Source organism: Erpetoichthys calabaricus, chromosome 3 (genome assembly GCF_900747795.2).
Source record: "Erpetoichthys calabaricus chromosome 3, fErpCal1.3, whole genome shotgun sequence".
NCBI lineage: Eukaryota > Metazoa > Chordata > Cladistia > Polypteriformes > Polypteridae > Erpetoichthys > Erpetoichthys calabaricus.
Window position 1 is genome coordinate 279,213,239 of NC_041396.2, and position 12,522 is coordinate 279,225,760.

A 12,522-nucleotide genomic window follows, 5' to 3' on the forward strand; every position below is an offset into this window, starting at 1 on the left:
GTTTTGAAGTGAATACTTCGGCTGTCTGTGTCACTACCAATGGTGCCATTGAATGGTCTGATCACAGACAAAATACAGGACTTGATAAATTTGTTGTAAAATCTAGAAGGAAGGAAATTAACTAGCAGTCAGCAGTTACTCTAACACTGGAACAAATGACATCAACCAAGTAGTGATTTGATCACCATTGAATCAACATGTCTTTTACAGTCATTTAACCTCTATGGGCAATGCTGAAGTCACTGTTGCAGACAGTGAAGTGCACAACACTGTCATTACGTTTTACTGCTATGAGGCAGGAGTACATCTTCGTATAATCTGAAGTGAAATGTGTTTTGTATCTTTTTTGTTGTTTTGGGCACTCTGCCATGGTGATGCTGGACAGTATGCTAAACCGATATATCAGAGAGAGACGGCAACTATAAAGCCCGCCCTCCCACAAAGAAAACTGATAGGTCTACTTAGCAGAAAAGAGAGACCAATCAGAATGCTCTCTCTCTGTTACCCTCTCGTTACATTAGACAGTCACTTGCTCACCTTCTCCAAAGATTATAGATAAGCTATGGAATCACCACATGCTTTCACGCTCTCGCTTCAAAAAATAAATTTCCTGAATATTGTATATAATTTGCGGGCATCGGGAAGCCACTATCAATATGCTGGAGACTCCCAGAACTTCTGAGATGTGGGATGTTGTCATCACAGCAGTTACATACCTGGGGCCTCATGTATAAACAGTGTGTATGCACAGAAATGTTGTGTACGAATGTTTCCACGCTCAAATCGCGATGTATAAAACCTAAACTTGGCGTAAAGCCACGCACATTTCCACGGTACCTCATACCTTGGCGTACGCAATTTCTCCGCGTGGTTTTGCAGACTGGCGGCACCCAGCGTCAAAGCAGTGCTACTGTTCCTGTGTGGTTTTTCTTAGATCCACATTCCTGACGCAGCTTTATAAATACACTGAAACTAACTGCATATTGTTTATTAGTGTAATGCATCTGATTGTAATTAACCTGTAGCAATATAATGGGCCAGGGAATAGCCAAAGTATTCCAAATACCATAACTGCTTTAGCATTGTAACTCTCACTGCACCTTCTTCTTCTTTCAGCTGCTCCCGTTAAGGGTTGCCACAGCAGATCATCTTTTTCCATATTACTCTCACTGCACCACTCGGAGTATTTATATCACTGTATCTGAGTGTGGAATCACAGCAGCAGCTGATCGGAAAGAGAATTATCGGTACACAGCGTGAAGCAGACGCTGCCTCAGCCACGGCAAAACGCTTTAGAGACTTCCCTGTACGGACTTCGCGGTTTAGAAAAAGTTTCATCCCAAGAACTCTAAACGCACTCAACCAGTCCATCAAGTGCTCCTTGTAGAACTGTTTACTTATAAGTACAATTACCTCACTGTAAACTTGCACTACAGTTATAATATTGCACAACCTGCGCCACTTTATAAAGTGCGTATTTACATATGATGACGATACAATTTTTAAGATGAAATACAGCAAAATATGTTGATTATATTATACAGATAAAACTTTAACTTCATTTAAATAATCTGTATTGTTAATAATTAAACATGTGAGGACACGGTGCCGTAGTGCTAGCTAGTTCATGGATTGTTCCTGCATTGCATTGTATTCTTGCGCTGACGCGACACTGGAAAGATAGACGGATAGAATAATTAAACATGTACTACGAAGATGTTTCAATGTTCCTTAAAAGTTTTGAAGAATCTGCGTTCTAAGCTTACAAATGGCTTCACGTCTATTACAGAGCTGATAGTGTGGCGATTGGGTATTTGGAGAAAGAAAAGTAAGGACAGGAATTGGAGGTTACTACGTTTGAAAGAGACAGTACTTCTGTAATAAATTATTTCATCGAAGATCGCACATGGCGCAGCAAGCCTCTTGCGTGAGATATGAACAAGCACTGTGCCACCATGTTCCCATGTTTAATAACATGCTCCTATCATCATGAAAAAGATATCAAGTATACATCTCAGTATTTTAATTATTCAGAGAGCTGTAATATCACGAATGTAATGGATTATGTGTCCTGTCGGAGAAAGAGAAAGCCCGTTTAAGAAGCAGGTAGTGATTCACACACAGAGCACAAAGAAGATCAAATAAAGAACAAAGCATTTAATGTGCTACTTTAGTTACAATGGGATTTGAGAAACTAGTAAATTAAACGATTTTAAGATGAAGTTTATGATGTTCTACTTTAATGGCAAAATAAACTACATGATTAAAGTGGAAATTTCGAGATTAAAGTTGACATTTCGTGCTTTTTGCCCACTGTGTGCCTATTTTTTTTTCTCTGTACCCTAATAAGCTTTCATATGACACTCTGACGGTGGGCTACAACTTGCCTTTTCACGGCGACTTTGATATGTGACAACTTCTTTTTTATTTCAGGCACTGTGCGACTTTGTGAATTTAAGCTTTTGAGTTTCTCTTGACACAATGTCACTCGATCAACTTCCTTTTGTTGTTTATACCACTGTTTAAACCAACAAATAGTACGTTTTTCCTTTGCCTCCACTTGGTATTCGCTGAAATTGTTATATTTCCCCCCCCGTGCTTTTCCCATTGTCTTTTTACAGAAGGCTATTTATATTGATTTGCATATTCAAAGAGGTGTAATTCTGGGAGGAGTTGGGGCGGGACAGAAGGCGTGTGCACGTGTGTTACTTTTCACGCTGATCGGGATTTATGTAGCGGAAGAACGTGAAAGTTTGCGTACGTACAGATTCCTGCCTCTGGATTTTTCTGTGTGTACGCACATTCCCGCTTTTGTGCTTACACCATGTTATAGTGTGAGTTCTACGCACGGCGTTATACATGAGGCCCCTGGTCACTTCCATCTACTGATGTGTCCACCTTTAGGAAAGCAGGTCGGTCATAACATTATGTCAGTCTATGGTTCTGAACAAGTTAACTCTGAGAAACTTCCTGGCTCAGTCCAGTTATGTAGGTGTAGGCCTTGTTGAAGAAGTCAATGTCCCGGGAAGCCAAAGTCACCTTCAAACAACAGGTAATGAAGACCTAAAGCATACAGGAAGCCAATCTTAAGCTGTGAGAAGTGACATCCATTACCAACCACCTGTGTTCTGTCACCCTGTTACATTAAGCCTTTTATTGAGCTTGTAGCCACACCACAGAGCCTGAAGGCATCAAGTACAAACTGGAGGTTAGATGGAGCAGTTTTGGGAGTTATGAACTGGGAATTAGAGCTCATCAGTTTGCTGTCCGTAAAACACCTGAAAATCAGGCAGGAGATCAGAGGTGCAAAAATGAGCATCTGTCATGGTGCAAGAGGAAGGCTGCCTTTCCACATCCATTGTTACCAATAAAGGTATATGTTGGGGCAGAACCATCTGAAGCTAATGAAGCCACACAGTTGTCCAAAGCGAGCAATAGAGGTACATGGTTAGTGTTGTCTACAGATGCCTGCAGGGTGATGAGGTCACCTGGACAGAATGTGTTGGAGGGTCTTGGTCCACTCCAGTCACCTGCAGAGTAATCCTTACTTTAGACCTATATTGTCAAGGTCATCCTGCAGACCTAAGCGAAAGGATTCAAACCCTAAAGCACGGGTGTTGAACTCCAGGCCAGGCCAGTTGACCAGTTTTCACTGCTAATTATCTCCTTTTCCCTTCATTTTAATAGCCCTGTTTTTAAGGAATCAGTCCTCTCAATGGATTCTTTTCTTCATTAAATGGCAGCCAAGCAGAAATGAGAAGTGAAACGAGCCAAAAGATGACCAGCTAAACTGGGGCTTCAAACTCCAACCAGTTCCTTAATGAGAAGCCAATTCTGGCTGTTAATTAAACTTGTTGTTTAATTCCATGGCTTGCTGCTGCTCTCATTCTTCCACAGCAGACATTTCCCAAACTGTTGATTTTCTGTTTCTGATTAGTGACCTGAGAGATCAACCTTACCAAGACCATCACCTTTCTTTATGTTCCGATAATGTGCTTAGCTGGTCACCTGTTCGTTCATTTTGTGTCACATTATTGTTTGGCTGCTAATTAAGGAAAAAAGAACTAAAGGGTCTGATCCAAGTTAACTAAAACTAAGGCAAAAGTTAATTAGCAGCAAAACAGGTCGCTAATTAAGAAGGTGGTTACAATGAAAACCTGCAACCATTGCGGCCCTTCAGGACCGGAGTTCGACACCCTTGTCCTAAAGCAAATAAAAGCCTTGCTGTTCATTATGGCCAGAGAGAATCCCAGATGATCCCAAGCAGATTTGGTGGAGGTATATGGGACCCAAGTTGGATTCAATGCATTACTGCTGACATCGAGCTGCCGGCCAGGAAGGCATGCAGTTAGGAAGAGGCAGACCTGCTTAACCCAACCGATCATATAGTATTGAGGGTTATTTCCCTGAACGGTCCCATGATGTCTTTGTAAAATTCAGATCCCTTATTTTCTGCAATGTAGACTCACCAGGAGGTTCCTGTACATGCTCAAATTAAGCCAAATTCAACAAGCTTCGGATAATGGCATTCAATCTGCACCATAACTGGGCTGGTTATTACAAAGGGAATTTCAGGAAGAGGAAGAGGGGTTGTAGTCAAAGGTAAAGGTCTACAATATTGCATCAGCAAGCTTATAGAAAAACAGTATGCTGGTATAGACTTCTTCTGGTACTAGTTCTTGCTCAGATTAACTAATTGAAACTACATGACACCCCTGCTTCCACACTAATACCAAGGCACTTTTGTAATTTACACATCCAACTGGGTCCAATTTAACAAAATACATTACAATTGATGTAAACGGCACACAACTTACAGGTGCTAGAAGATCAAAAGGAATTATCTAGCATCTTAACTGGTTTCTAACATCGTTCCATGCTAACTACTGTCATTAACACTAATGTTCACAGTAACGGTGCTACCACATCCCTGTACAGGAGCTTCGATCACGAAAACAGTTGGCGTTTGGCTGGTCACTCAGGCTTCTACTGCCAGATCGGACTGCTGGACAGGATGCAAGATACCCAGGAGGTCAGGGTTGATGGTCAGGATAACCTCCGCCTCCGTACACTGAGCAGGTACCGTTTCGAGCGACGCCGCTCCTTGCTGGGCCGAACTGTCATTCTGTTTATCTACTACAGCCTTGTATACTTTTGAAGGACATCTGGGCCTCTTGCAACTGAGAGCTTCAGAAGCTTCACCAAAAAAACCCCAAAAAAAACACCATAAGCAGCCCAGACGCGAGCAGTAACTGACACATAGATTTGTGTCCTATGATAAAACAGCAGTAACGTCAAATTGCTATAAAATGAATCGCGCACGCCGAGCCTCTTCTACAGTTTTGTAATGCACCGCGGATGCGCGCCTCATATTCGTACAGGTGCGCGCGGACCTGTCAGAGGTGTGAGCTAATGAGCGGGAAACTGGCGGAGTAGTCGGGTGAGTTGAACTCGTCAGGAAGGGGCGTCTTTTTTTTTTTTTTTGTATTTCTTTATTGATTTATGAAAGGTGGCAGTTACCTTGAACTAATAGTATTTTGCTCTCTTCTCCCCTAAAGCTTAAACGAAACCGTTTTACACAACGACGTCTCGTCGACTTAGGGCGTGAAAATTCACAGGCCTGCCCGTGCGACATTAACTTAAACAATAAAGACCACGACTTACAAACACTGACTCAATACAACTGTCTGATTCCCATTAACCATTATTAAATCGATTTATATTATTTTTTACTTACCAGCGATGTTTGGTCTTAAGGGCTGACATATTTCGCAAGCTTTGTACAGGTGGTCTTCTAAATCGCAGGATGAACTGACTGCCATCCTGGTTTTAGAATCTGAACTTCCTTATTTCGAGCTTGGGTTGGTGCCGATTTCCAATACATAAATATAGTTTTCTTTCCGTTTCATCCCTTATATTTTTCAAGCGCAGTGCCATTTTAAAATGATCTTTTATAAGCCTGTTAGGAATGTGACAACAATAAGAACAAAAATCCATTCGTGGCTCAGGTGGTCAGCATACACCTTACACACTTGGCATTTCTGAAACTGCCTATTTAATATTGTTATTCACCAATAGTTGTAATAAAAAAGAAATAATTCCTGAAATTAGTGAAAATTATAGAAAAGCCCTACCATACAACATATATAATAAAATAGGGATATGTATGGAGATATTGTCATGGCTCTGTCTGATTGTGTTCTTTGTTCTCTATTTATTTCCGTTTTATGTGTTTCATGTGTAATTTTAAAATATGTTTCATATGTTTGGCATGTTTATGTTTTGTTTATAATATTTCATAATTGTGTAGTTTAGTTTCTATTTGTGGGTTCTGGTGTGTCCCTTGTGCTTTGTGGATGGTTCCTCAAGAGATGGAGCAACCTGTCTGTCCCTTTTTGGAATCACCCCTATAGTCCTATAGAGGTTGGGGAGAAGCAAATGCAGTTAATTTATACTTCCTAGGTGTTGGTGAGTTCCCTTTGTGTTTTTTTGTTGATTGATTCTCTGGATTCGTGACCTCTGCTTAACAGATTTATGGCCAGTTTCCCATTTCAGGGGTTTGCTCCCAGATACGCCAGCAGGTGTGATTCAGAACCTGCCTGAAGCTTAGTGTGCCTCTGCCGGGTGGTCCAGGCGGGATCATGGCTTACCCAGCTAGTTTGGAGGCCCTTCTCAAGATTGTGGAGGAGAACTCCCTAAACCAGAACAGATATATATGACAATATTCTACGTTTGCAAAGATCCATCCATCCATTCTCTTCCGCTTATCTGAGGTCGGGTCGCGGGGGCAGCAGCTTGAGCAGAGATGCCCAGACTTCCCTCTCCCCGGCCACTTCTTCTAGCTCTTCCGGGAGAATCCCGAGGCGTTCCCAGGCCAGCCGGGAGGCATAGTCCCTCCAGCGTGTCCTGGGTCTTCCCCGGGGCCTCCTCCCGGTTGGACGTGCCCGGAACACCTCCCCAGGGAGGCGTCCAGGAGGCATCCTGATCAGATGCCCGAGCCACCTCATCTGACTCCTCTCGATGCGGAGGAGCAGCGGCTCTACTCTGAGCCCCTCCCGGATGACTGAGCTTCTCACCCTATCTTTAAGGGAGAGCCCAGACACCCTGCGGAGGAAACTCATTTCAGCCGCTTGTATTCGCGATCTCGTTCTTTCGGTCACTACCCATAGCTCATGACCATAGGTGAGGGTAGGAACATAGATCAACCGGTAAATTGAGAGCTTTGCCTTATGGCTCAGCTCCTTTTTCACCACGACAGACCGATGCAGAGCCCGCATTACTGCGGATGCCGCACCGATCCACCTGTCTGTCACGCTCCATTCTTCCCTCACTCGTGAACAAGACCCCGAGATACTTGAACTCCTCCACTTGGGGCAGGATCTCGCTCCCAACCCTGAGAGGGCACTCCACCCTTCTCCGGCTGAGGACCATGGTCTCGGATTTGGAGGTGCTGATTCCCATCCCAGCCGCTTCACACTCAGCTGCGAACCGATCCAGAGAGAGCTGAAGATCACGGCCTGATGAAGCAAACAGGACAACATCATCTGCAAAAAGCAGTGACCCAATCCTGAGTCCACCAAACCGGACCCCCTCAACACCCTGAATCGATGACAAAGGGCAGCCCTGGCGGAGTCCAACTCTCACTGGAAACGGGTTCGACTTACTGCCGGCAATGCGGACCAAGCTCTGACACCGGTTGTACAGGGACCGAACCGCCCTTATCAGGGGGTCCGGTACTCCATACTCCCGGAGCACCCCCCACAGGATCCCCTGAGGAACACGGTCGAACACCTTTTCCAAGTCCAAAAAGCATCTTTGCCCCTCCTCGAACCACCACCCCCCTCCTCGAACCGCCACCTTATCGTGGTAGAGGGGTTTGCGTGTCCCAATGATCCTAGGAGCTCTGTTGTCCAGGGCTTTATGCCCCTGGTAGGGCCACCCAAGGCAAACTGGTCCTAGGTGAGGGATGAGACAAAGTGCGGTTCAACAGACCTCCTATGACGAATAAAAAATTTGGACGGCGTTTTCCCTCGCCCGGACGCGGATCACCGGGGCCCCCCTCTGGAGCCAGGCCTGGAGGTGGGGCTCGTTGGCGAGCGCCTGGTGGCCGGGCTTGCACCCATGGGGCTCGGCCGGGCACAGCCCGAAGAGGCAACGTTGTAGCAACCGCACAATACGAATACGCGATTCCTACACTTCACCACCCGTACAGGGGGTGGACGATGTTTGAAAGTATAAGAGCACAACCATATTCGGTCCTCATCCCCTCTAGCCACGATCCCCTTCTTAACAATTTGTAGCAATAAAACACAACAGGAAATGGAACAGAAAAAATATATTAAAAGGTGCTGCTACATAAACTTAACCGGTGCTTGAGTGCTCCTAAGTGAACCCCTTCCCCAGACGCCCTCCCTGGCGCCCCGTATACTAACCCCCGGTTTGACACAGACAAAAGAAAAAGAAAAATAAATAATGAGAAAAAACTGTTCTTTGATACGTTTAGTTTCACGGAGTCCAAAGATATAGAAAGCACGAAATCCTGGAAGCAGGAAACACAACCGTCCTTTAGCGGGACGGCTTCTTTGCGGACTATCACGAAACGAAATTCAGGAATCCGACTCACCAGACGGGAGCACCCGGAGAACACCAGACCCTGGCCTCTTCTCGGGGATTCGTCCTTAAAATATTTCTTCGGGGTGGCCACCCATGAAAAGCAGACGTCCCTGGGAGAAGCAAAATCCTGAACAGTTCTAGAGCGTAGATAGTCGCTGCGATGCCTTGAAAATTGTGTCTTTGTTTCTTCCTCCTTACTTTCTCCTTACTGTCTTTTTTTCCTCCTTGTTCCGCCATTCCCCTTAAAAAGAGAAAGTTTCCCGCCGAAAATCCTTGCCTCTCTCGGTGGTCATGGCAACCAATACGCCGGCATCAGGCAGCTGGAGAGTGTACTCGGGCGGGATCCTCCCAGAACGGGACGTCACCAATGGTGCCTGAAGGGCTATTTAAAACACCCTCCCAGTCAACATTAAGAAGTGACGGACAATTCAGAAGGCTAACCAGACTGTCCATTATGTAGCCTTGCTACAACGTGGGTCCCCCTTCCCATGGGCTCACCACCTATGGGAGGGGCCAAGGAGGTCGGGTGCAGTGTGAGTTGGGTGGTGGCCGAAGGCGGGGACCTTGGTGGTCCGATCCTCGGCTACAGAAGCTGGCTCTTGGGACGTGGAATGTCACCTCTCTGAAGGGGAAGGAGCCTGAGCTAGTGCGTGAGGCTGAGAGGTTCTGGCTAGATATAGTCGGGCTCACCTCAACGCACAGCTTGGACTCTGGAACCAATCTCCTTGAGAGGGGCTGGACTCTCTACCACTCTGGAGTTGCCCCCGGTGAGAGGTGCCGAGCGGGTGTGGGTATACTTATTGCCCCCCGACTTGGAGCCTGTACATTGGGGTTTACCCCGGTAGACGAGAGGGTAGCCTCCCTCCGCCTTCGGGTGGGGGGACGGGTCCTAACTGTTATTTGTGCGTATGCACCGAACAGCAGTTCAGAGTACCCACCCTTTTTGGAGTCCCTGGAGGGGGTGCTAGAGGGCATACCTTCTGGGGACTCCCTCGTACTGCTGGGGGACTTCAATGCTCACGTGGGCAATGACAGTGAGACCTGGAAGGGCGTGATTGGGAGGAATGGCCCCCCTGATCAGAACCCGAGTGGTGTTTTGTTATTGGACTTCTGTGCTCGTCACGGATTGTCCATAACGAACACCATGTTCAAACATAGGGGTGTTCATATGTGCACTTGGCACCAGGACACCCTAGGCCTCAGTTCGATGATCGACTTTGTGGTCGTGTCGTCGGACTTGCGGCCACATGTCCTGGACACTCGGGTGAAGAGAGGGGCGGAGCTGTCAACTGATCACCACCTGGTGGTGAGTTGGCTTCGATGGTGGGGGAGGATGCCGGTCAGGCCTGGTGGGCCCAAACGTGTTGTGAGGGTCTGCTGGGAACGTCTGGCAGAGCCCCCTGTCAGAAGTAGCTTCAACTCCCACCTCCGGCAGAACCTCGACCACATCCCGAGGGAGGTGGGGGACATTGAGTCCGAATGGGCCATGTTCCGTGCCTCTATTGTTGAGGCAGCTGACCGGAGCTGTGGCCGTAAGGTGGTCGGTGCCTGTCGTGGCGGCAATCCCTGAACCCGCTGGTGGACACTGGCGGTGAGGGATGCCGGTTTGCAAAGATGAATTTAAGAAAAAAGCTATTTACAATTTTAAAAATAAAAATCACTGAAATTTTAAAGAACGTTGACTGTTTAAAACTGAAATTCTATTTGTGAAATGACACTTCCATCAAGCAAGTAGCCTATTTATTTTTATATTGTTATATTTATAACAATGTCTGCCTGGGGGGTTGCCAACTGGGATCCCGAGTTGTTTCGTCGTGTAGTGGATGCGGCAAAGCACTGTAACTTGATATTTACATTTTTATTAAATTTGTGTTTATCCATTTTGTAAATAAAATATACTCAGGAAAATGAATATAAATTTGACTTAGCATTTTAGAACTAATATCTATGGTAAACTGTTAGTTTCTTTGGCATCATTTGCAAAGAACTGTGAAATTCATTAAAGCAAATAAAAGCCTACATAAAGGAGCACATAAAATACATACACCGCACCTAAAAAATAAAGAACAATTCATCACGCAGTGTTAAAGCATGAGAAATGAAAGTCCGTCATATTTCAGTTACTACTCTTCTGCACTTGTGTGTTTTAAAACATAAATACAGGGGAAATGCTTTGTATAAATCAAATCAAAACAAAATGTTAATCAAATGTATTCACAGCGCATCACTTTTTCCACATTTTGTTATGTTACAGCCTTATTCCAAAATGGATTAAATTCATTTTTGTCCTCAGAATTCTGCACACAACACCCCATAATGACAATGTGAAAAAAGTTTACTTGAGATTTTTGGAAATTTACTACAAATAAAAAAATTGAGAAAGCACATGTACATAAGTATTCACAGCCTTTGCCATGAAGCTCAAAATTGAGCTCAGGTGCATCCTGTTTCCCCTGATCATCCTTGAGATGTTTCTGCAGCTTAATTGGATTCCACCTGTGGTAAATTCAGTTGATTGGACATGATTTGGAAAGGCACACACCTGTCTATATAAGGTCCCACAGTTGACAGTTCATGTCAGAGCACAAACCAAGCATGAAGTCAAAGGAATTGTCTGTAGACCTCCGAGACAGGATTGTCTCGAGGCACAAATCTGGAGAAGGTTGCAAAAAAATTTCTGCTGCTTTGAAGGTCCCAGTGAGCACAGTGGCCTCCATCATCCGTAAGTGGAAGAAGTTCGTGGAAGAACCACCAGGACTCTTCCTAGAGCTGGCCGGCCATCTAAACTGAGCGATCGGGGGAGAAGGGCCTTTGACAGAGTGACCATCGGGTTCTTGGTCACCTCCCTGACTGAGCTCCAGAGGTCCTCTGTGGAGAGAGGAGAACCTTCCAGAAGGACAACCATCTCTGCAGCAATCCACCAATCAGGCCTGTATGATAGAGTGGCCAGACGGAAGCCACTCCTTAGTAAAAGGCACATGGCAGCCCGCCTGGAGTTTGTCAAAAGGCACCTGAAGGACTCTCAGACCATGAGAAAGAAAATTCTCTGGTCTGATGAGACAAAGATTGAACTCTTTGGTGTGAACGCCAGGCGTCATGTTTGAAGGAAACCAGGCACCACTCATCACCAGGCCAATACCATCCCTACAGTGAAGCAGGTGGTGGCAGCATCATGCTGTGGGGATGTTTTTCAGTTGTAGGGACTGGGAGACTAGTCAGGATAAAAGGAAAGATGACTGTAGCAATGTATAGAGACATCCTGGATGAAAACCTGCTCCAGAGCGCTCTTGACCTCAGATTGGGGTGACGGTTCATCTTTCAGCAGGACAACGACCCTAAGCACACAGCCAAGATATCAAAGGAGTGGCTTCAGGACAACTCTGTGAATGTCCTTGAGTGGCCCAGCCAGAGCCCAGACTTGAATCCGTTTGAACATCTCTGGAGAGATCTTAAAATGGCTGTGCACCGACGCTTCCCATCCAACCTGATGGAGCTTGAGAGGTGCTGCAAAGAGGAATGGGCGAAACTGGCCAAGGATAGGTGTGCCAAGCTTGTGGCATCATATTCAGAAAGACTTGAGACTGTAATTGCTGCCAAAGGTGCATCGACAAAGTATTGAGCAAAGGCTGTGAATATTTATGTACATGTGATTTCTCAGTTTTTTTTATTTTTAATAAATTTGCAAAAACCTCAAGTAAACTTTTTTCACGTTGTCATTATGGGGTGTTGTGTGCAGAATTCTGAGGACAAAAATGAATTTAATCCATTTTGGAATAAGGCTGTAACATAACAAAATGTGGAAAAAGTGATGCGCTGTGAATACTTTCCGGATGCACTATAGGTGAATAGACTGAATAGAATAATATGTTAGTAATAAATGAAAAAGTAACTAGGATCCATTCGGTAGTA

At 45.3% G+C, this 12,522-nt stretch overlaps 1 protein-coding gene and 1 long non-coding RNA gene across 10 annotated transcripts in view; one reads left to right on the forward strand and one right to left on the reverse strand.

Annotated features, from left to right (window-relative positions):
• Positions 1 to 12,522, reverse strand: part of LOC114649013 (zona pellucida sperm-binding protein 3-like) — a 238,557-nt gene that overhangs the window by 214,398 nt on the left and 11,637 nt on the right. The window contains exon 1 of one of the 8 annotated variants that reach the window (XM_051924891.1): positions 4,910 to 4,994. The exons of the other annotated variants lie outside the window; for them this stretch is intronic. The gene's annotated coding sequence lies outside the window, so the exon portion shown is untranslated. Of the gene's footprint in view, positions 1 to 4,909; positions 4,995 to 12,522 lie in introns of those variants that run through there. 8 annotated transcript variants of the gene reach the window in all.
• Positions 1 to 12,522, forward strand: part of LOC127527164 (uncharacterized) — a 252,499-nt gene that overhangs the window by 213,353 nt on the left and 26,624 nt on the right. The gene's annotated exons all lie outside the window — the stretch shown is intronic.